The sequence below is a fragment of the Lutjanus erythropterus genome, chromosome 5 (genome assembly GCF_056507025.1).
Source record: "Lutjanus erythropterus isolate fLutEry1 chromosome 5, fLutEry1.hap2, whole genome shotgun sequence".
NCBI lineage: Eukaryota > Metazoa > Chordata > Actinopteri > Lutjaniformes > Lutjanidae > Lutjanus > Lutjanus erythropterus.
In genome coordinates, this window is record NC_139321.1 from 43,113,763 (window position 1) to 43,137,527 (window position 23,765).

At 39.0% G+C, this 23,765-nt stretch overlaps 2 long non-coding RNA genes across 2 annotated transcripts in view; one reads left to right on the plus strand and one right to left on the minus strand.

Moving 5' to 3' along the window:
* LOC146327318 (uncharacterized) overlaps positions 1-23,765 on the plus strand; it is a 195,909-nt gene that overhangs the window by 99,929 nt on the left and 72,215 nt on the right. The gene's annotated exons all lie outside the window — the stretch shown is intronic.
* LOC146327320 (uncharacterized) lies at positions 16,118-21,287 on the minus strand. Its single transcript, XR_014770593.1, has 3 exons — positions 20,703-21,287; positions 16,464-16,520; positions 16,118-16,181 (listed from the first exon to the last, which is right to left on the minus strand). It is a non-coding gene; the product is annotated as an uncharacterized LOC146327320 (long non-coding RNA).

The following is a 23,765-nucleotide window of genomic DNA, read 5'->3' on the forward strand; positions in this document are numbered from 1 at the left end:
ATGCGGAAGAAGAGTGAAATGACGCAACAAACGCCCCTTTTATGTGAGCGCGCACAGAGTTTGAAGACGAAAGCCTGGATTAAGAAAGTGAGTTGTGCTCTGTGTTGAGCTTGCTTCGTAGTACAGCCCTCAGGAGCACTGCAAAAAAAGGCGGCTTTGGCGATCACGTGATCGCGTTGTCTGAAATCGCAATTTCGATCAGAAAACGATAAATCGTTCAGCCCTAACTGACGCAGTGCAACAGTTTGCTGCAGTAAAAGTTTGCAGAGAGAAAAACTGACGCAGAAGTTAAACAATGAGAAAATGTTTGAGGAAACGCATCAACACAGGTTGTTTATTCTTCAGCCAGAACAGGAGGTGAGATTTTAACTGTCCCTCTGTGAACAGCAGTCTGCTGCTGGCTAACATTAGCATGAAGAGCTATAGAAAGTTTATGGCTGTTCTGCAACATTGTCAGCTGCTCTGTCTCGTTGTAGACTGTCTGTCTTCTCTTTATCCTGTTCTTGGAATCTGTCGCTGACACCAGCTTCAAGCTAGCATGTGTCTGAGTGTGTGTAGCAGTTATCAGCACTGTTGTGATATCACAGTCAGTTTATCTGCTGCACACATGACATGACCATCGTGCAGAACACGTGTGTGACAATGACTGGCACAGAATTGGATTTGTGACGCTGACCGGCCGGTCACCAGTCAGGGCCGGTCATGTGAAAACCGGCCTGATTCCAAGCATTACCGATTAATCGGTGCAAGTCTGGTTTTAGACTGAAAATACAAGACATTTAAAGATATTACCTTGGATTTTGAAATACTGGAATGGACACTTGTCAGTATTTTTTTGACATTTTAAAGACATAAAGATTAAGATTAAATACCACAATTACCTAAAGTCTCTGTTGTTATTTGTTAACTGCTGATAAATAAAACAATTTGTACAGGGGCAAGTAAAAACTAACTTTGTGGCAAACAAATTTGTGACCTTGCCCAGTGTAGGTGAAAAAAACAGCAAGTGAAAAAAACATCAACGCTGAGCCCCCCAAAACTCTGCAACTCACACCAAAATTGGATGGCTAAATTGTAGGCATGTAGAAAATACTGAAAATATTGATTATGGAGAGATTATGTTTTATGATACTGTACTGATTCCCAAGTGTTGTGATATTTGGATACATGCAAAGATATGCAGCAGTGGTTAATTTTGTGTTGTGTATAAACCCCCGACTGTTAAATGGCAGTAATGGTATCTATCTTCCCCGTTCAGATTGCAACAACAGTAAACTTTTTTTAAGTGAAATTCAATGCATATGGTGATGTATTCTTTATACTATGACATTGTTCCTAAAATACAATATTAAAAATAGCAATATATCACCCTGCTTAAAGTATCACAATATACTGATTCATAACCCTTGTACTGCAACACATATATTGCCAGATTATTGCCATTACACAGCCCCAGTAAACAGCAATACAAGTAAGAGGAAAAAGGTGAATTTTTGATTATGGGGTGAACGGTCACTTTAAAATGGCTATTAGAAAATGGAAATACTTCTTTAGGGTTGACTTTACACAATTCTTTAGTTTAACATAATAATCCATTATTTAATTTAAGCCTAAATCGGGAGTCTGCAACCTGTGACTCCGGAGCCTCATGTGGCTCTTTAGCTGCTCTCCAGTGGCTGTCTGTGGCTATGTCAAAAAATTATCTAGAATTTTTTTTCATTGTAATTTTAATTTATCATTGTTGCAGGTCTACACCATAAAAATGAAAGAGCTGAGAAAAAAAGTTTTACAAAGTACAAGTCTTTTGTTGATTAATTAAGTTTTCTTCTTTTAATAAAGCAAAATCTTTGAGTTTAAGAAACCCCAAAAACGTGAGTACATTCGTTGAAGTGAAAGTGAATGAGGATTGATGATTTTCAATTAAGACATTGCTAATTCACAGATTCACAGCTCAATGTCGATTTTTTAAAATACTTTTTTTTGTCTTTTGTTTCTTTTTTCTTTGTTTGTTTGTTTTTTGTTTTTGTTTTTTTGAGTTTCTAAAACTCAATTCACCAAAAAGTATTTTGTCAACTAAATTTTGACAGTGGCTCGTCTTCTGGCGTCTCCATAAACTATCTATATGACAAATCAAAAAAGGAAAATCCCTCCGGAAGAAGAGAGAATTTAATCAGTTGCGGCTCCAGGCGGATTGTTGTTCTTTTGATCGACCCCTGCCCTAAGATAATAGCATAACATAACTGGATTAAATGACGTCAAAACAGCTCCTGCCTGTTTTAAATAGCGACGCTATGTAAGAGAAGAGACGGGGCGGCAACCACTGGAGAGATACACGTGATTTTTTTTATGCTTTCCAGCATTTTCTGTCCTCACTCTTTCACCTTCACGCTATTACGGTCTAGACTAGAGAGCAGTGTCGTTAGCAGACTAACGCGGCGCGGGGTAAAAAGCCTTGTTTGGTTGAAGGTTAAGGAATAAGTAGGTCTGTCTGTTGCCTTTTGCTTGTATAAAAACAGCAGAGAGAGACAGAAATATGATGAAATAAATGGTTTACCTTTCTGTTGCCGCCGTCCTCTCTTCCCCTCACATATTCAGCTCATCCCGCTGTTACGGTCTGTGAACTCTCGTTCACCTGTTGTCAGTCAACGGATTGTCAATTAGCGAAAACAGCAACACGATATCCGGTCACTCAAAATAAAATTCTTTTCAAAAACGGAACAACATCCGTGTTGTTTTCAGAGTAAAAGCCGAACAATAGACACTCCTCAATAGATAGATAGTAGGGGTGTAACGATTCACTCATGCGCCCGATGCATCGGACTTTAATGTGTAAGATATGAGTTCCTCGGTTCAGACGGCCTGCATCGGTGAAAAGCTGAACATGAATCAGAAACAAATCGATGCAGTAGTAACGTAACGATACATCTCATTAGGACGCAAATACGTTTAATTTTGGCATCAATGAGCTGTCACTGTTAACGTTCCTCCGTATTCTCTCTCCCGCTGTCTCTGCCTGTACCGCTCTTGCTAGACGCCTGCTGCCGCGATCACAAAAACAAGCGCTCCCTCCTCCCTCTCTTGTGTCTCCTCTTCATTTAAAACAGACAGCGCTGAAAACAGCGACAGAAGTGACATTGTACCGTGTCGTACTTTCGTAACGCTTAAGTGTAGAATAAGTTTGTGTTTTATAAGAAAGATGAGAAACGCTGCTGCAGATCATTTATGTAAAACGTGTCGGACAGCAGAGAACAGAGACACGAGTCTGACCCACAGAGACGTCATGTCACTGTGAGAGCAGGTAACACAGAGCATCACTGTTCCTCCACACTAATCAAAACCACAACACTCTTCAAATGAAACAGAGCAACACATCATCTTACTGCAGAAATACTAATATTTTAAACAGTTCTAAAGTTTCTCATTTATCTCATCTCATTTACATGAGATTCATAATAAGATATAAACATCACTGTAAAGTCTCCCTCTCTCTGTCTCTACTGTTAATATATTTAGTAAAACTATCAGGATTCTTTGGCAACTAACAGCACTCTACAAATGTAGCATTAGGTGAATCAAAATGTAAAGACTGATACATATCGCTGAACATGTATCGAGATACGTATCAAATCATCTCAGTCAGTGAGATACACACCCCTAATAGATACAGTTACATGGAACATCTGTTCTTTTGTCTGCCTTGTAAAGCACTTTGAAACTGTGCTTTTGATAAGTCACATATATATATTTTTTTTTTTTTTTATTTTGAGCCACAAGATATCTGCTTGTTGACAGATTAAAACTTCATTGCACAACAACTTCTAGGGTGGCACGGTGGTGCAGTGGTTAGCACTGCTGCCTCACAGCAAGAGTTCAGTTCAGTTTGCATGTTGTCCTCGTGTCTGCGTGGGTTCTCTCCGGGTTCTCCAGCTTCCTCCCACAGTCCAAGAATGTGAGTGGTTGTCTGTCTCTATGTGTCAGCCCTGCGATGAACACCCTGCCTTTCACCCAATGTCAGCTGGGATAGGCTCCAGCCCCCCGCGACCCTTCAGTAATAAGCAGTTACAGAAAATGAAATGAATGAATGCACAACATCAGACTAATATATCCAGCGTTAAATATAATCACACAGAAAATTGATGTTTTATACAACACGTGTTGTTTGTTGTCAAAATTAAGAGCCAATTGGAGCCTGTCAGGTCATTGATCAGGTGACAGCCAAGCGTTTGCAGTCTGTGGAAAGCAACTGCGGTGACTGGCTCTGAAAACTGCGGCTGCCTCGATCTCGTGAGATTATCACTGCCCACGTGTGCATGACGTCAGAGCAAGTCGGGAACAAGTCAGACACTAATCTTAACTGGCATGCATTGTGCTGCTGATCGATTCTGCACAGGCTCATCTCAAATGCATTCTGTGTTGATGTCTGGGTTCATAACCATTTTTAACATTGATATCTGCATTAAAAATATCAGGGTTGGGGCTGAGGGAGGATGATAACTGTTGGAGATGCATTAAAGAATATATATATATATGTATATATATATATATATATATATATATATATATATATATATGTATATATATATATATATATATATATATATATATATATATATATCATTATATCATTATACACTATATTCACTGCTATAACTTGCTGTCAGACACCCTTTTCCAACAGGAAACTTCTGTTATGTAATTCACATATCACCCTCTCCAAACCAACCAGACTACACTGGCCAAAAGAGTAATTTTATCTCACAAGGACAAGAGTTGCTGGTCTACCACAACAACATAAAAAATTTGGACAATGCTTCTCTTCTTCGTTCCACTGTACAAAACTGAAGTCAAAATATCAAGAGCTGCCATCTTCCACTTCTGGCATCACTTGGAGACAGAGTCTGTGCAGTAGTGGTCAGGGGCCTCATTCATAACAATGTTCTTAGATATTATGGTGGGGTCATTACAGCTATTAGAACAATACTCAGGTAGTTTTAAGATAAATTCTGATGATATGCATAAAATTCAGAAAAGATACTGAGCATAAAAAACTTGCACTGTAAAATCAAATGCTCAGATTAATTATTTGTAGTAAGAAGAGAAGACATAACTTTTGTTTAGAGGTTTCTACTGATGTAAAAATGTTGAGTGCCAGTATAATTTTGTCTTTTGTGTTTTTAAACTCTTCCAAAAAAATTAAATTAAAGGTCCCTAAAAAGATCCCTAAAACACACAAAAAAAATATAACTGTATTTATTATTATATTGCATCACAGTTAGTCTGGGAAGTGTCAATGATTGGCAACAACACAGATTTTCATGCTTTTTTTTTTGCACTGTGTCAGATTAAAAACATGGCACCAAATTTACACCCAGAGGACAAAAATGCCCCCTTCCTAAAACTAGAATAAAAATACTCTATTTTAATATTATTTCCACTTTTGAGGGGTAAACTCATTCAACAAACTTCAGTCCAGAATTTTAACCCTTTAAATGCCAGTTTTAAGATGATTTTCAATTGAGGTACACAATATCTCAATCTATTTTTATAGGTCTTTGTGGATTTAAGAATTTGAGTATCTGTACTTTGGCTCATGCACATGGTACTTCACACTATGGGCGAATAGAAAAATGGAATCAAAGCCTGTCACTGAGACCTATGCCAAACATTGCAAAATGACGCCATCTGCTGAAAATAACACTACAGTTTTGAGGTCAGGACTGAAGGAAAGCCAAAAACAAGAGCATGGTTTTATGCTCTAAAGGAAGCTGGATCAAAAACTGCAGTTGTACTGGTAGTTCTCTAGTTAAATTAGAGGCAATTTTTATTATACTGTGTATTATAGACTTATTATAGGAGCTGAGGTTGAAATTGCAAAACTAACCCAAAAATACACAACCTGGCCTAAATGTATGCCATATGCATTAACACAGCCAAACTGATTGATAAACCGAGATCAAAAAGGACAAAAATGTCCCTAGGTGTGATTGAGGTGATTGAAGTCAAGTCCAGACTTTGCTTGGAGATAAGATCATTTCCATGACAAAGTAAGGTTTTATTAATAACTACTCACAGGTTTTCTACTTTAGTTCAGCTGTCAATCATGGCAGGAAACCCGGTTTTTAATCAAGACGGAAGTGGTCAGAAAAATGAAGACAGAACCCCTCTTTAGGAAAAATTTATTTGACATGTACTTTGTTTTAAATCGTCTCCCACCTATTAACATTGGAGAAGCAGGACTAATGACTTATACTGTAGTTAGCCACCAGGCATGAGATTCTTTGGGCCTCACTTCAAGGGAGTGCTAATGTTCATTTCTTTCTCTCTTTTTTTTCGTTATTTAAAATTTTATTGATTTTTTTAAGAAACATTAATACAAATTTGTATAAAGGAGAAAGAGAAAAACAAAAAGAACAACACATACACAAAATAAAACAGTACAGACTAAACAAAAACAGCATATTTCAAAGTACCATTCAAAAGTCCACAAGTTTACAGTCCCTGAAAATAAATTAAAACATAAATAAATAACTGAATGGTCCATTTCATAGCCAGTGCAAACACAACAAAATCTGTACATTAATTTGTTAAAATATGTACATAACGTTAACAAAACATGAGATGTACAGATAGCTTCTCTCAGAAGTGTAGTGTCTGACCCCTATGAAATACCATCTGCTTTTATGAAAGACAGAAACTGATGCATTCTCTGTCATGAACTCTTTATATTCAGGTCTAGTTTGGCTCTTCCAGTTACGAAGGATAACTCTAGCAGCTGAAATAAAGCCTGTTAGGGCTAGAGCAAATGTTGGTTTTGAAATTTTGGGTAAACACAACCTGTCCCCCAAGAGACAAAGTTATATTGATTCAGGCAGATGTATACCTAACCACTCTTGTATTGTTTTAATAATCTCTCGCCAGAAAGGCAGAACTAAAGGGCAGGACTATATTGCATGAATAAAAGTGCCTTCATGCCTTTTACATTTCCAGCAAAGATCATTTTCAAGTATACCCATTTTATGAAGACGAACTGGTATAAAGTAATATCGGTGAAGTATCTTATAGTGTGTAATTTTCCCCCGAGCATCCCTTGTAAACCAGTCCACTCTTAAGATAATTTTTACCCAGGAGTCCTGATCAGTATCTAAATTTAAATCCCTCTGCCAAATCAGTCTGAGATTCTCACATTTGCCATAAATTGCTTTTGCAGTCATCTTATAGAGTGTGGAAGCTGAATGATAATTTTTAGGTAATTTAAAATAGAGCTGCACAATGTTATCCCCCCCAGGCAGCTGCTTCATTACACTCCCCAAACTACTTCTTATTTGCAAATATCCAAAAAAAATGTGATTTATCTTTTAGGTTAAACTGTGCACAAAGTTCTTGATAACATTTAAATGTTTTATCAGTAGCCAGATCAGCTATATATTTCTTATGCTACTAGTAAACCAGGAGTTCCAAAAAATTACTTTTTCCCCACTTTTATTGTTGGATTATTCCAAGGTGAAGAATATATCTGCTTGTAGCATGAAATCTTAAACAATTTGTGAAGTTTAATACACACATTCCTAGAGTGCTGTAAAATTGGATTCATCTTCCCACCCCCAGGCTCACTGAGAGATGGAGTTCTTTGTGATAGAGCTTCAATTGGACTGAAGGGGTCAGTGAGTTCCTGTTCTATACCCACCCATCCTACATAATTGCCTCCATTGGTCCAGTGTCTTGCTAATTTGGCCATCTTAAAGGCAATACTATACAGCTCTACATTGGGTTGTGAAAGGCCACCATCACTTCTTGGTGTATAAAGTTTCTGTACGTTTATCCTTGGCTTCTTCCTGTTCCTTAGATAATTCTTTATAATTTGGTTCTATTTTTTGATAAATTCTTCAGGTATTGATATCAGAAGATATAGATAGATTGATATCATTGACAGGCAGTTGAACTGCAAAGCAATCATCATTTTGACTGTGTTAACCTTGACCCACAGAGTTAGATTGAGAATTTTCCACTTCTCTAAACTGTGCTTTATCTTTGTAAGAAGGGGAGTCATTAATATATATCATATCTGAAATATTAGAGCACAATTTGACCTCTAAATACTTCATACCAGATGAGAGCCATTTAAAATGGCAAGCCCCAACTGTAGCTGGAAGACATACCTTAGATACAGGCATAGCCTCTGTCTTATGCCAACTGACCTTATAGTGAGACATTTGAGAAAATATTTCAATTAAATCAAGAAGCGTCTGGATAGAGGACACTGGATCTGAGACCAGGCAAAGAATGTTATCCGCATATATAAAAAAAAAAGTTTGTGCTCTCTTCCACCTGCTTGTACTCCCTTGATTCTTGCCTTTTCTCATAGCTATTGCTAGAGGTTCAATTACTAATATAAACAGAAGTGGGAACAGAGGGGTCCCCCTGTTTTGTGTCTCTGAGCAGCCTGAAAAATGGGGAAATCAGACCATTCGTGACAACAGCTGCACTAGGTTTTGCATAAATTATCTTACCCAATTCAGAAACGCCCTGCCAAATTCAAATTTTTTTAAATACTCAACCTGATCAAATGCCTTCTCTGCATCGAGTGAAAAGGCACCAACTTGTAAATCATTATTGCCACTTAGCCACATCAAGTGAAGTAGCCTTCTAAGATTATCAGAGGAAGCTCTCCCTTTAACAAAACCTACCTGATCCAAATGGATAAATAACGGTAAATATTTCTCCAACCTCAAAGACAAAACTTTTGGAAGCACCTTATAGTCAACATTCACTAAGCTAATCGGTCTAAAGCTGCCAGGATCCAAAAGTGTCAGGGAGGCAGCCCAAAGACCTTGCTTCACTGTAAAGCTCTGTTAAAATAGGCGCTAATACATCTATGTTATTCCTATAATATTCAGTAGGAAAGCCGTCAATTCCTGAAGATCCCCATTTTCATAGACTGAATGGCAACCTTAACCTGATTCAGTGATCAGAGCATCTATCTCCTCTGCCTGGTCTGAAGAGAGCTGAGGAAGTTCAGTCTTAGAGAAGATTGCTTCTATTTTGCTTGTGTCTATCTGTGTACCTGAAGAATAGAAGCATGAATAAAACATTTGAAATATATTATTAATCTCATGTGCCTTGGTGGTTACCTCTCCTTGTTTGTTGCTAATCCCTAGAATGATGTAATCAGCTTCCTGTTGTTATAATTGCCTGGCCAATAACCTAATAGTTTTATGCCCATTCTCATAAAAATATGCTTTTGCCTTTTTATTATAAATTTCATTTAAATCCAATTTTAATTTACAAACAACTACTTCAATAGCATGTCACTATTATTAAGTGACAGCTCTTTTTCTTTTCTTTTTAGTTGAGATTCCAACATTATCACTTTTGCGTTATTATCTTTTCTCTTTTTGCCTGACTATGCAATGATTTGAAATCTCATGAAAGCTTTAGATGCGTCCCAGACAGTGCTAAATTTCTCAGTGGACCCAGTGTTTATCTGAAAGAAGGATTTTATGTTTTCATGTAACATATCTTTGAACTCCGGATCATGGAATAAAGATATATTACATCTCCATCTGCTACTCTTAACAGCCTCCTCCCCAACTAACATATCTAACATCACTGTTGTGTGATCTGTAAGTGCAATGACCCCAATCTTTGTCATAGTCTGCCTTTTCCTTCATTCCTCATGTGTCAGCTGTTTTCCCACCTCCCCTTTGTTTATTGTGATTCCTTGTTTGTCTCTCTCTCTGTGTCTGTGTGTCTGGGCGTGGCTCATCAGTTCTGCTGCCAATCAACTCCTGCTGCCAATCTGCTTGCTCACCTGAAAACCATCCACCAATCAACTCCAGCAGTACAAATACCCCGGCTCTGCAGTCCACTCTCTGCCAGATCGTCCAGTCTCCCTCACGGTACTAGCCACAGCCTACTTGTTGCTGATTGCTTCTTTCCCTTGTGTTTTTTGGCTTAAAACTTGTCTTTTCTGCCTCAGATTGACACTCACTGGCTCCCCATTTGCCTGCCACTTCAGCCTGCCACCTGCTTCCAGCCTTGTTCTGCCTGCCTGCCTCAGATCCACATTCACTGGTTACTTGTTTGCCTGCCTCTCCAGCCTGCCACCTGTTTCCAGCCTTGCTCTGCCTGCCTGCCCTGTTTCTCCTGAGAGCCCAGCATCAACCCAAGATGTCCATTCTTGTTTTGTTTTTTTTAAATGAAAGCCACTCAAAACTGAACAGCTGTCTGGGTCTTGCTTTTGGGTCCAGTTCTCTCCATTCCGTCCATCCACACAACAATCTTACAGTCGAAACAGGAATTAATAATAGTTTTAGAGGGCAAAAAATAATCAATTCTTGAAGCAGATTTATGTTTGTGAGAGAAAAAAGTAGACTCTTTTTCCCTGGGGTTAAACAGCTTCCATATGTCCACCAGACCAAGGTCTTCCACTAACTGGTGTATTGCACATCTGTCCTTTGGAATTCTTTCACTGTAAGTTGATTTGTCCAGTATGCCATCTTGACCCTGATTAAAGTTGCCCCCTAGTAATAATTGTCCATTGCCAAAACCACCTAAAAGTTTATTAGGTTTATAGAGGAAATTGGGATCTTCTATATTTGGGGCATATATATTACACATATTTACCTTCCATTTATTTTTGCTTCTACATATATGAATCTCCCCTTCTCATCTTTATGTTGGTCCAACAGTACAAAATTCAGCCTCTTATTGATTAGAATTGCAACTCCATGTTTATAACTAGTAAAACAGCTGTAATACCTTACCTACCCAACTGCTTTTAAGTTTAACAGTATGACACCATGACTCCACACACACCCAGTGCAGTGTGCACACGCTAATGAACGTGGCTCCAAGCTAAGGACCTACAGTGAAAATGTAGGATAAAAACATGTAAATTACATCTTTCAAGTCAGCTTGGCATGTTGGGCCTTAACAAGACCTGGATTACACTAGACCAGCAGTATGGAGGTATTACATATTTTTTCAGCTGATGGTGGTCTGTAAACACCCACCACATTAATTGCAATATTACTTGATAAATGTACTTTCAGAGCAATAAGTTCACATGGATAATGTATTGGTACTGCATTTAAAACAGTAACTAATTGTTATCTGTGTCAAAATGAAACAAGATAGTACACCCAAAAATGCAGACAGCGAAGCAGATAACAGTTCAAATGCATTTAATTAAGTAAGCAAAGGATCAAAAGCTTACATAAATGCAGTAAGACATCAAACAAAGTCCAGAAAAACAAAAGAGTCTTTAAAGGGCAAAATGCAAAAAACAATCAAAGAAGACGAGTAGGTCCAACACAAGAGGGCATTACCAGGGTTTTGCAGGATGAGCACACGTGAGGGGGGGCAAGACTACAAAATAAAACCAAAAATAACCAACAAAAACCCCAAACCATGGCACAGATTGACACAACCTCACACACACATACACAGCCACACCACCCCGTCTTCCCACTCTATCTATTCTGTACAAGTTATGTTTTTTTTTAGGGAACTTCAGAAGTGTGAATACTCTGTTTGACCAGGTTTCTGTCAAAACCAGGATGTCAAGGTCAGTCTGTGATATGAGAATTTCCAGCTGATCCGATTCAAATTGATTACATAGAGTTCTGATGTTTAAATACATTGACTGCAGGCTATTTCTAGATTTGAACATATGTGGGTTAAATTAGAATTGCCCATGATCACAGTAGGGCTTACTTGTAAATGGCAACCTAGAGCTTGTCAGAGGTTTGGGCTTTATGATGATTAAGTTTTCAGGGGTATTAAAACTTGTACAGGTGATAGGACTGTGGCGTTGAGAGCCATTAGTAATCAGAGTAGGGATGTTACACAAGGTCATGACAGTGGAGGATGGAGCGTGTTATGAGGTCCGGAGATAAAAAAAAAAAAGCTTAAAAAGCTGAGGTCTGTTTAAAGGGAGATGTCTCTGTTCATGCAATGACCCTTGAACTAGATGCAGAGCTGAGGTACACAGCTGAACTTTACGTCACCACAACAAGGAGGGGGTATGTGTTAACTCATGGGAGGCCTCTTAATCAACCGGGATGGGTTTTATTTGCTCCTAGCAAAAACAGTGTGCAGCTTGGTTACAGCATTTTTTTCCTAATGTGTGCAGTGTGCTCTCAGCAGGCAACAACTCAATCACACTGCACCACCTAGTGGACTAGCTGGGTAACATGTAATGCTCTCAATTTCACAGTTACAACATCCCTCGCTGCTTCGGCCAGCTCTACACAACCCACAGGAACAATAACTGTTTCTTGTTTTTTCGCATCACATTTTATTGTCACATTACCACATTACATTTTCAAATACACTGATTTTTTTTTTGGTTCTGTTGTTCTTTTGTCAACCAATACTATCAATGAGGCTATCTCTTAGTTCAACTGAAAGTCTTTAAGGTAACTGAGCAATTTAGTGTCCCTTTTTGACTGTCTCCTTAATGGAGTTGTATTTGCCACAGTTATTTAACCTGCCTCCTTACTACTCTTCCATCACCCAGTATCACTTTGTATGCCCCTGTCCTTTCACCGACTCAGTGAAGTTCTCAGTCAGCAATGAGCCCCTTTTTTTAACCAGCATCCCTTTGCCTTTTTGTCATGATCATTTATTTGTCTTTATTGTTTTTCCTGCATTTTCCAGTTTAGGTCTGGTGGATTAAATCCAATTTGCAATGTATAGCTTCCTCCTGAGAAATATCTCTGCTGGTGATAGACCTGTTGTAGTGTGAGGAGTCAATTGGTAGCTAAATAATACTCCCACCTTAGCTGCTAGTGTATCCTCTGGACTTTTTTCATCATTTTCTTGAATGTTTGCACCCCTCTCTTTGCTAACCTGTTACGCAAACTGATAGGGTGATAGGGTGCAAAGGTCACATTTTTTCTCAACAAGTCCTTGAACTCTGCGCTGATGAAACAAATACCATTATCAGACACCAACAACTGAGGCAGTCCATGGATACTGAAACTAGTATGCAGGCACTCCATGGTGGTGACTGAAGTGGCAAATTTCACTAGATATGCCTCTACCCATTTTGAATGTGCATCTATGAACACAAAAAACATTTTTCCCATAAACAGTCTGGTATGATCGACATGACTGGGCTTGTCAGGCCAGTCCCAGGGGTATAATGGAGCGGTGTCCTCCACCTGCTTGTCCATCTTTTGCTACCACACATAACTCTTGGCCAATAATTTAATCCTGGAACCTCCCAGGTGGCATTGATTAAGTTGTGTCATGACATTTTATTGGCCTATTTTTGGCACAGTCACTCTCAAGCCCCACAACACACACCCATTCTGAATACTAAGTTCATGTTCTCTCACCTCATCAGGAGCAAACTCCACCCTTCCACCCTGCCATATGATGACGTGTCCCATGATAATTTCTTTTCCTGGGTCATAATGCAAAAGCATGTCATCTGACAGCATAATTTCTTTTGATTTTTCAAATGCAGCTTGTTGTGCCTCCCCATTACCACTGTGTCTTTTTGTACCAGTTTGTGCACCAGAGTACGAGTACAGAGTACGAGTACAGAGTAGTTAACATAAGCCTTTAACTCACATTTGAAGGTGTGAGTGCCTCCTTGATAGCTTGTACCTTCTTGTGGACTGGGTACAGTCCTGTTACATTCACTTTATGACACAGGAACATCACTTCCTCACTCAGGAACAAGCTACTTTGTCCTCTTGAGCCTGAGACCAGCATTCTGTAGCTACTTCAGTATCATGGCACTCTGTATGTCAACAAGCCTTTGTGCATATTTATGGTCACACACTTTTTTTGCTTCCTCGTCCAAGGGGATCTGGTGATAAGCATTACTCAGATCTAGTTTTATAAATTTCTGTCCACTTGAAAGGCTGGCAAGCAGGTCCTCAATTCTGGGGATTGGATACCGCTCCAGTTTTGAGATCTAATTTACAGTCAGTTTGTAACCTCTGTACAGTCTTACTGAGTCATATGGATTTAACACAGGGACCACAGGTGCTGCTCACTCGGCAAATTTTATCTCCTGAGCTAGGAGATGGTCGAGTTTAGCCTCCACTCTTCCTCTCATTGCTTATGGGACAGATCTGGCTTTTAAAAAACCTGGAGGTTGCTTCTTCGTCCACATAAATTTTGGCTAGAAGGCCTTTCAGTCTGCCTTGAAAACATAGTTGACATAGTGGATTTGGGGCTCTGGTATCCATTATACCTCTTCTGATGTCTCTCCCTGGACATGGTGTATTTGGGGTTCTCGTCTCCACTGTAAGCCTAGCCTCCTAATACAGTACCTGCCCACCAGACAATGGCCTGACCCTGCCACAATTACCAAAGTTAAGTCTTTACCTAGCATATTATTCTGTATTTTAACCATAGCTGCTCCCAAAACATTTACTTTATGTCCCGTGTATGTCTCACTCTATATGGTACAGTGGTTCATTGTAGACTTGTTCATTCATGTTATCCCACATCCTGAGTCCATTTCAAATTGCATTTTAGTCCCGTTAACTGTCAGGGTCTCTACAAGTGGCTTCTCTGCTGGTAAATCCGGTTCATCCATTTTTTACAGTGTAAACATGACTTCATCATCTGTGTCATCTTTTTCACCCTCCCCCTTGCCGACATAGTTTGCTCCCTGAGTTTTCACATGCTTATGTGTCTGTACTCCACCCCTTCTAGCCTTAGAAGTGCTAGCTGAACCTTTGGACATGTACACTTTGTGTATGTGCCCAGTTTTATCACACTTGTGACAGGTTTCTTTAATAAAGCTACAGTCCCCAGCCCTGTGCTGCTCATTTCCACACCTATAACAAGCCTTATGCTGGTGCTGCTGCTTACTGGGGGGAAGCTATGTTGACATTTTGTGGTCTGCTTGAGGTGCCCTTGTGTGAGGATGCAGACTCCGGCAACTGTAAGTCTTTAACATCCTTGCTGGCTGTCTCAATGGCCTGGCCAGCTTCAGTGCCTTGTCAAAGCTTTAATCTGGCTCTGACATGTATGCAATCATCTCCAATACCACAGACCAGTCACACACACCACCAGGTAGATGATTGAGTGTACTTTCTATAACTGATAACCACATATTTTCTTCTATCTGGCATTCCAAATTAATCTGCAACTGCTTTTGAATGTGTTTTGTAGAATAATTAGAATTTTGACCAAAAGCGCCATAAACATAAGAAACATATTTTTTCTGGTATGGGTTGTTATGAATGTCTTCTAAAAGAGACTCATTTGGAGTATGTGTGTTTTTTGTTATATAATGTCTTCTTTGTAAATAGTGTTCTAGAGAGAGTCCACAAGATGGCAGCAGTAACATAAAGTGCTATTCAAGGCATCTGGTGAAAATTCCTGTATTTTTTCATATCGCAATATATATCGCAATGTCAGTTATTTCAAATATCGTGCAGCCCTACCACCTGCCTAATAGACTCCACTAGACTCCTGAAAGTGTGCTGTGATATCTGGCACCAAGATGTTAGCAGCAGATCCTTTAAGTCCTGTAAGTTGCGAGGTGGGGCCTCCATGGATCGGACTTGTTTGTCCAGCACATCCCACAGATACTCGATTGGATTGAGATCTGGGGAATTTGGAGGCCAAGTCAACACCTCAAACTTGTTGTTGTGCCCGTCAAACCATTTCTGAACCATTTTTGCTTTGTGGCACATCGTATTATCCTGCTGAAAGAGGCCACAGCAATCAGGGAATACTGTTTCCATGAAAGGGTGTTCATTGTCTGCAACAATGGCGGTATGTATCAAAGTAACATCCACATGGATGGCAGGACCCAAGGTTTCCCAACAGAACATTGCCCAGAGCATCACACTGCCTCCGCTGGCTTGCCTTCTTCCCATAGTGCATCCTGGGACCATGTGTTCCCCAGGTAACCGACGCCCACACACCTGACCATCCATGTGATGTAAAAGAAAATGTGATTCATCAGACCAGGCCACCTTCTTCCATTGCTCTGTGGTCCAGTGCTGATGCTCACGTGTTTTTGATGAGGATTTTGAATTTTGGCTGCTATTGGAGCCGTTGTTAACGATGTTGAATTTTGGCTCAGACGACAGTCTGTGGGGTGATGACAGCTGGTGTTGCTTTTGATGAGGATGAACTTCAGGTGACCAGCCTTAAATCTGGTCATGGGCTGACAGGGCCCAGATTCTGTTGAATTCCTGGATCTGTCACATCAAACACACAAAAAAAGTAACTTCATGAGGATTTCTCCATGGGTGCAGCCGATACAAGATGTCAGAACTAGAATAGCATCCTGTTTCATACACAGGCACACTTAGTAAGGCACACATTTAACAACTGAAATCATTGTCTGTGTTTTGTGTTGAAATTATAAATATTCATTCAATCATTTCATTATATACTCATTTATTTAGCTTTTACATGTCAGTATACTCAGCTTTTGAAATGTTGAAATGTTTTTGGAAATGGTTGATCATAATTCTTACCTACTTGAAAGTGTTTTGGAAATGGATTCCATAAAGGTTGTTAGTTAGACAAAGTGCCTGTAAAAGATAGTGTTATTTTGGTCTCAAATTTTAGATATAAAGCTTATATTTGACACTTTTAGAAATCTGTTTCTGACCTATATTCTAGGCAGCACACTATTACAGATATACATTCATCAGATATCTAACAAAACATCGAAAATTCTTAGTCACATAAACACCTAAGCATATGCACACACACACACACACACACACACACACACACACACACACACACACACTCACTCTCACACACACAGACATACGGTCATGACCTATTGACCTACATATACACCATCCCATTTATTCTTAATACTCAAAATACAGTTAACTATTCTTATGAATCTTACTTCGAGATTGTGCAGACAACTGGGCTTAACTTTTTATAAGGATTTGTCATTTTCACTTTTTTTTTTTTTTTTTTTTTAACTATCAAGTTTAGGAGGGTTCCATCAGAGTTGTGTGTATGTGGAGGAACATGTTTGTTCATGTTCTGAATTTACCTTGATTGTCTTGGAAATTTCTTATGTACTTGTTTGTTTGCATCATAGTAGACAACAAATACGGTGTTAGATTTGAGGAAAGATATGATTTTGTAAAATGTTTAATGTTTCAATTTTAGCATTGCTAGGATATGGGCGAGGTATTCTATGCCATAGACAAGAGCTTGTGGTTAGAACTTCCTGCAAGTGCAGAGCAGGTGGCTCAAATTGCACTGACATGTGGGGTCAGATGAGCGTCATGAACTTATTTGAACTGGTTTTGTCTGGTAGATGTGCTGCCACTGAATTTCTGCCGTGGTGATGCGACGGAACCGGATATAAAAGGGAGTGCCTAGTAATTATTGGGGCTCTTGGGGGCTTCTTCTTAAACTTCACACCTACGGAGATACAAACTGGGCTCTCGCGTTTTCCTTTGACCTCACTTATGGATAAGGGAATCGGAGCTCAAATTTTTTGGCTTCCTGTTAGAAACTGAAATGTTATAGTTACCTGAGGAGCACAATAACTCAAGGCTTATATTGAGTTCTTTGTGTGATATAAATTCCAATTTGTGACTCTTCAATTGATCAAAACAATTGAAATAAGCCTGAAACAAGAGCATGTAAAACCAAACCAAACCAGTTCATCTTTTTCTGTTTTATTTTTGCCATAGTGGATAAGTGACATTGTAAGCGCAACACTGAGTAAATAAAAACGTGCAAGCTTGAGAAGACTTGGTTTCTGGATTTCCTTTTTGAGAGTACCATAAGAACCACATAAAGGAGATTATTCTTCACAGGACGCTGCGTGGCACCGAGAGGTAAGCTCTAGCCCCACGGCACACATGACTGATATACTTTCGCACCTCATACACACACCACAGGATAGAGAATCTTTAGGCCTCCTTCCCTGGCCAGGTGTTCGTGCTCAGTGGAGCTTTATAGTTGTTGGGCTCCTATAGGTTAAGGGATATAGTTTTTAATATGTGGACATATTTTTGTAGACCATGAATTATGGTTTATAAACATAAGTGCACTTTTTGCAATTTTGAGGAGTATTAGGAATTAATTAGTTCTCAAACTAAATTTCAATCCAGCAAATTTAGATCGATCCAGTTATAATTTGAGTGACTTTGTTTCTGGTAACAATGATTTAAATTTCCTAATAATAATAATAGTAATAAGACTGAATCTAGTCTAGCAACTCAATACCTGAAAAAATAGAAAGACTTAATTTTGACTAAAAATGTAGTTCTTTGATTTATAAATCTGGATCTAATAAGTAATGTAAGTTAAATATTGAAGAAATTGAGTGACTGACTCCAAGTTTTATAAAACTAAATCTGATAAACATCCCTAAGGATTCTCTAGGAGAGAGGAGGCACCATGGTAGGTTTGTGAGGCTCGTGCAAACTGCTTCTTGTAACCGGCACCAAAAGTAAAAGACTGTGCGCCTTAGGGAGCCTTCAACGAGCTTCATGGTCAGGCCAGTGGGTAGAATAAGAGGGCCCACCTTCGTCCCTCTCCCCTTTCCCATAGCTTTAATGCCTCGGGGTTCATACGTTGTCTCAAGCCAGAAACGAGGCCAGTGAGCAGAGGTCAAGTTCTGTAGGGGACCCACGGTGGCAACCAGATAAAGGACAGAGAAACTAGCCATAATTTTTCTGGGTGCTAAGGACCCGCTAGCACAGTCCACCAATCTGTGAGTGCTGCAGGCGGCAGATTAATGAACATGCTGGTTCCTTTTAGCATTAGTCTGAAGCGATGGCAGTTACTGATGACGAGCTGATAACAGCTGTATCAGTGGTCAAACTGACTGGTACAAATGTCCACAGAAACAAATCTAAGAATGATTTCAATACCTGACAGCATTCAGTTAGATCTGTAAATTGAAATGGCTGATTATTGGTAGATTTTAATCATCAGTTAATATTCCTTTTTATATCTTAAAATTAATATAGGCATCTGATCAATGTTATTTGTTTACTTAGGCTATTAATTGGCTTCCATTATGGTCATCTGCACAATAATACACACATCACACTTTCTACTTGTGTCATTATTCACAACATGCGGTGATTTGCAGTCTGGTGATATTAATAGTGCCAATAATCAGTTATTTCTTCATGAGCTCTTTGTGAAACCAAAGGTCATAAATATTCACGTCAGAATCATCTAAGTGCTGCAGAAACTTCTGTCAGTCACTGGACTTTGATCTCCCTTTGTTGGTCTAGATGACACCGGATGAAAATCAAAAACTAAATCGAAACCAAAACTGCCCAATCAAGGGATACACCACTGTATCCTCGGTCTGAGCTCCTCCCAGTAAATTGTACGACTCTCTGTTGAAAGTAAATGAAAAGAAACTAAATGTAATTGCTTTTTTGTTGCTTTTTCTGCAATTTACTGTGACACACCTAGTTTTCATACTGAAAATTATTCAGCTCCCGCAGTGAATAAGGTGAATGAAAACTCAGAGTTGCATGTGATGAAAATGTCTGTTTGCTTAATCAATTATTTTCACTGTAATCAAAGAGTACATGTAACACTAAATCCAAAATTTTAAGCACTGATAACCCCCAACTTTTGAGTTCATTAGCTCAAAACAAAGTTAGGCAAGTACTAGAGTAAAGCTAACTTACTTACTTTACAATGTTCCATTCATCCACTCATGAAATTGATTAAAAAAAAAAAAAAAAAAAAAAAAAAAGGTCAACCAGTCAAAAAGCCAGTATTTCTTTTTTTTTTTTTCCTATAGCACCTGTTCATAGATGCACCAAAGAAAAGCCATTTGATGAAAGTATCTTTATCCCTGAATTGCACCTCATGTCATTTAAATTTAGTAGGTACGTTTATGCATATGGTCTGGGAGTGTCTTGAGGTCAAAACATTCTGGGAAAGGGTGTCTCAACAAATGTCCAATATGACACAAACATTTTAATTGTTTGCCATCTTTAATATTAAAGAATAATCATTCATCTGACCCTTAACTCAGAAGTGGTTGTTATCTTTGGCAGCCATGGCTGCTAAAATCTTGGTTACTGTAAGATGGTTATCTACTAATAAATAACCAATTCATCCGTTGTACCAGTCTTTAATAGAGTATGTAGTTATAGAACTGTCCAGAGCAAAGATGAACTATTATAACCAAAACAATTTTGAGAAGTCAATGGAAGCACTGAGATCAATTAAGCATATACCAAATTGGAGGGAGGAAGAAGAGAGATCAGGAAAATTGTTAGTATAAAAACTTGTATCAGTGGCGTACTGTGATGATTAGAGCTGGGACTTCAGTTCGGCCTAAACTTTGCCAAAAATCCACTAGAGGGCAGCAAGCACCACACAATAATAGCTGAACAAGAGTTTTCTGTACTAAAACTTTACTGCAGTTACTGTTACTATTGTTTGGGTAAGTTATAATTAAGTTTGTGTTTGATATTAAGAGCTGTACTAATGGATAAGGATCATCAGTAGACAGAAATAATAAAACTGGAGACTAACACAGCTCTGTCTGCTGTGCTGAAGCTTTAATGAAGAAGATTCAAGTGTCTGAAAATTCTTTTCTAACAGACACCGGGATGAGCGCAATTTCAGTCCTGGACATGCAGATCCTCCACTACACCATGAAAGTCTGCCTTAAACAAGTCAGTACTATCAAGTCAGCCACCAAGCAACAGCGTTGGTCTCGATGGCTTAGTCACCAGCAAGATATCACTGACCTTCAAGAAGGCCTAAGGCAGGGGTCGGCAACCCATGGCTCTGGAGCCGCAAGCGGCTCTTCAGCCTCCTTGTAGTGGCTCCCTCTGGCTTTGACAGAAAAAAAAGAAAAGAAAGAAAATGAATAACAGTGATTTCTTAATTTAACTTTGATTTATTTCATTTTTATTTATTTTGTTGCACAGTTATCTTGGAGTTTGAGGTGATACTAATTTTAAAAAGTTTTAATAATCTGTCAACTAAAATATGCATCACATCCACGTCTATCCACGCCTTTACCTGCAGGGGGCTTCTTGAGTGTGCAACCCCCGCCCTCGGTAAGCCAACCATGAATAAATCCAAAAAAAGAAAAGTCTCAGAGGAAAATAGAGAGTTTAATTCTGCGTGGACAGATTCCTTTGCCTTAACCGCCAGCGATGCTGGCTTACCTGTGTGCTTGATATGTGGCGAGAAATTAGCAAACAAAAAAAAATGTAACGTTGAAAGACATTTTCAGAACAAGCACTCAGCATTTGCTGAAAAGTACCAAACTGGAGATGAGCGAAAGAGAGTGATTTCAGAACTACAACAGAAAGTTGAGCAGAGTAAACATACTGTATAATATATATATATATATATATATATATATATATACATATATATATATATATATATATATATATATATATATATATATATATATACATATATATATACATAAACAAAATTATCTTGGTAGAAAAAAATGAAGTTTAGTTTTCCATCCACATATTGATGGACTAGAAAAATATGCCAAATATGTCCCTACCTGGGAAGCTGGGGGGAATAGACTATTTCAAAGTAAGTAGGAAAATTAAAAAAATACCTTCTCCAAACAAATCCAAACTTCCAGAGCTGTCTTATTTACACACAGGGTCATTTTGGTGAGCAAGCATTATTCAAGTACTGTCCGAATTCCTTTATGAAGTCTACTTTATGCAGCCAGTGCCTAGCATTTTTTATCACTCTTTAAAAAACTGCCACTTACACAACAATTTCTCGTTTGTTAAAAGTGCAGTAATCCATATTAGTGAATTATCACAAAGTAAAAAATTATCACCAACACTTTTTAACCTTCTTTTAACTGATTGTTCTGATTTTCTAGATGGCAAATTCAGATCTCACTCTCAATGTCATCAACCCAGGTTCTTTTGTTTTTTTCTTCATAGAGATACCATTTTCTCTTTTTATTTTTGTGTATTCTTAAATACTGAGCAGGGTCTTTAGACTGATAGTGTTAGTTGTTTGATCTTCTAGCTGCATTGTGTTACATAAACAATGAATGCAGCATATCAGGTCGACTAAGACAAGAGATGCCAACAATCTGAAGGCAGAGGACCGACCGACCAAGACCTTTAGGTGGAAAGCTGCACAATAAAGCCAAGAAAGTTTAAAATTAAATGATAAATAAGTCTTTGTGCTGGTAATTTGTATACTGTTAGCTAGCTAACATTGATGTAGAATCATGTCAGCTGTTAAGGGTTTGCTATTTGAAGAGAAATTATTTTGACAGTTCAAGGGCAACTTAATAGCTAACGTTAGCATAAACAGTAAGCTAATTTAATCATAACACTAACCCTCCTTAATAGTTCACATTATAAATTCCGTTGAAGCTTAACACTACATTCCTCTTTTCACACGTAATTTCACCCTGTTTGTCAGTGAATATCTATGTCAAAGTTGTAGCGTGGGAGGGTAGGGGTTAACTGTGTCCATGATACCCAGTTAATAAATGTGGATCCGAAGTGAAGAAAGCCAGGGGAAGGAGGTACTGGTGTTATGGTTCTCAATTCCTTTTGTCAGACAGTTACTTGATGTTGGGCAGTTGCCTATTTATGTCACAGGGTGGTACTGTTGCGCTGCCTGTTCTGCAGTTGATCTGGTGATTCGCTCTGTTTATCCCTTCCACAGCACTGTAGTGTTGGGATTTGCTCCATGTAGGACACCATGTTTTTCAAAGTTTATTTTCACTTGCTCCGCAAGGTAATGAAGCCAACACTCACTGTGATAGCAGACTTCCAGACAATTGGACTCGAGCCATAGGGACTCGGACTCGAGTCGACTCGAGTTGCAAATTTGACGACTTGCAACTCGACTCGGACTTGGAGGGTCAGAGACTCAAGACTCGACTTGACTTGAGACAAGATGACTCCCCTCGACTTGAGACAAAATCACTGCCGCCCCCAACCCCCGCTCCGCAACGGGGAAACGACAAACGAGCCCCTCCCACATCACTCTTTCACCTGACTGCTGCTCTCTCCTCTCTCTCCTCCCCCCACGCGCGCCCGCTTCGCCATGGTGCAACGAGCCCCTCCTTCACCTGACCGCAGCGCTCTGCTCTCCTCCTCTCTCTGCCTCCTCTCTGACAGTCAGTCAGCTGTTCCTGTCAAAAACATGACGTGTCATGGCTTTTATACCTATGGATGTTAACATTAGAGCTGGAAAGTATTACGTTACAAGGCTGGTAAACATATAGCTTCGCTGTTTGTTTTTGTTTTGTTAGTTTTTTTTTTTTACCCTGCGCTACGTTGACTTGCTCGTCTCAGCCATAGACTGTAAAGGTCTCAGCTTTATGGTCATCACCTTTTTAAAAAAAAAAACATTGTGACTACTGATACAAAAACTACAAGTTTGTTTGAAACATTGGAATGTAACCTTTCTCCATCTACCTTGGTGTAAATGATCAAACATGTAATGTAAGAATAGATAAAATTAACAGTTTTATGCTTTAATCCATGCAGACTAGACTGCATGCTCTATTTTGGGTGAGGAACAATAGTGAGAGACTTGACTTGACCTGACTCGACAACCTTGTGACTTGACTCGACTTGACTCGAAAACCTTGTGACTTGACTCGACTTGACTCGACATAACCTTGTGACTTGACTTGACTTGACTTGCCCATGACAAAAAAACTTGGGACTTGCTTGAGACTTGGACCGAATTACTTGATACTTGCTTGGGACTCGGATTGGAGGGACTTGTGCAATTGTCTGCAGACTTCTGCTTCTCTCCGCACAACACTCCACTACCAACATAAAAGAAAA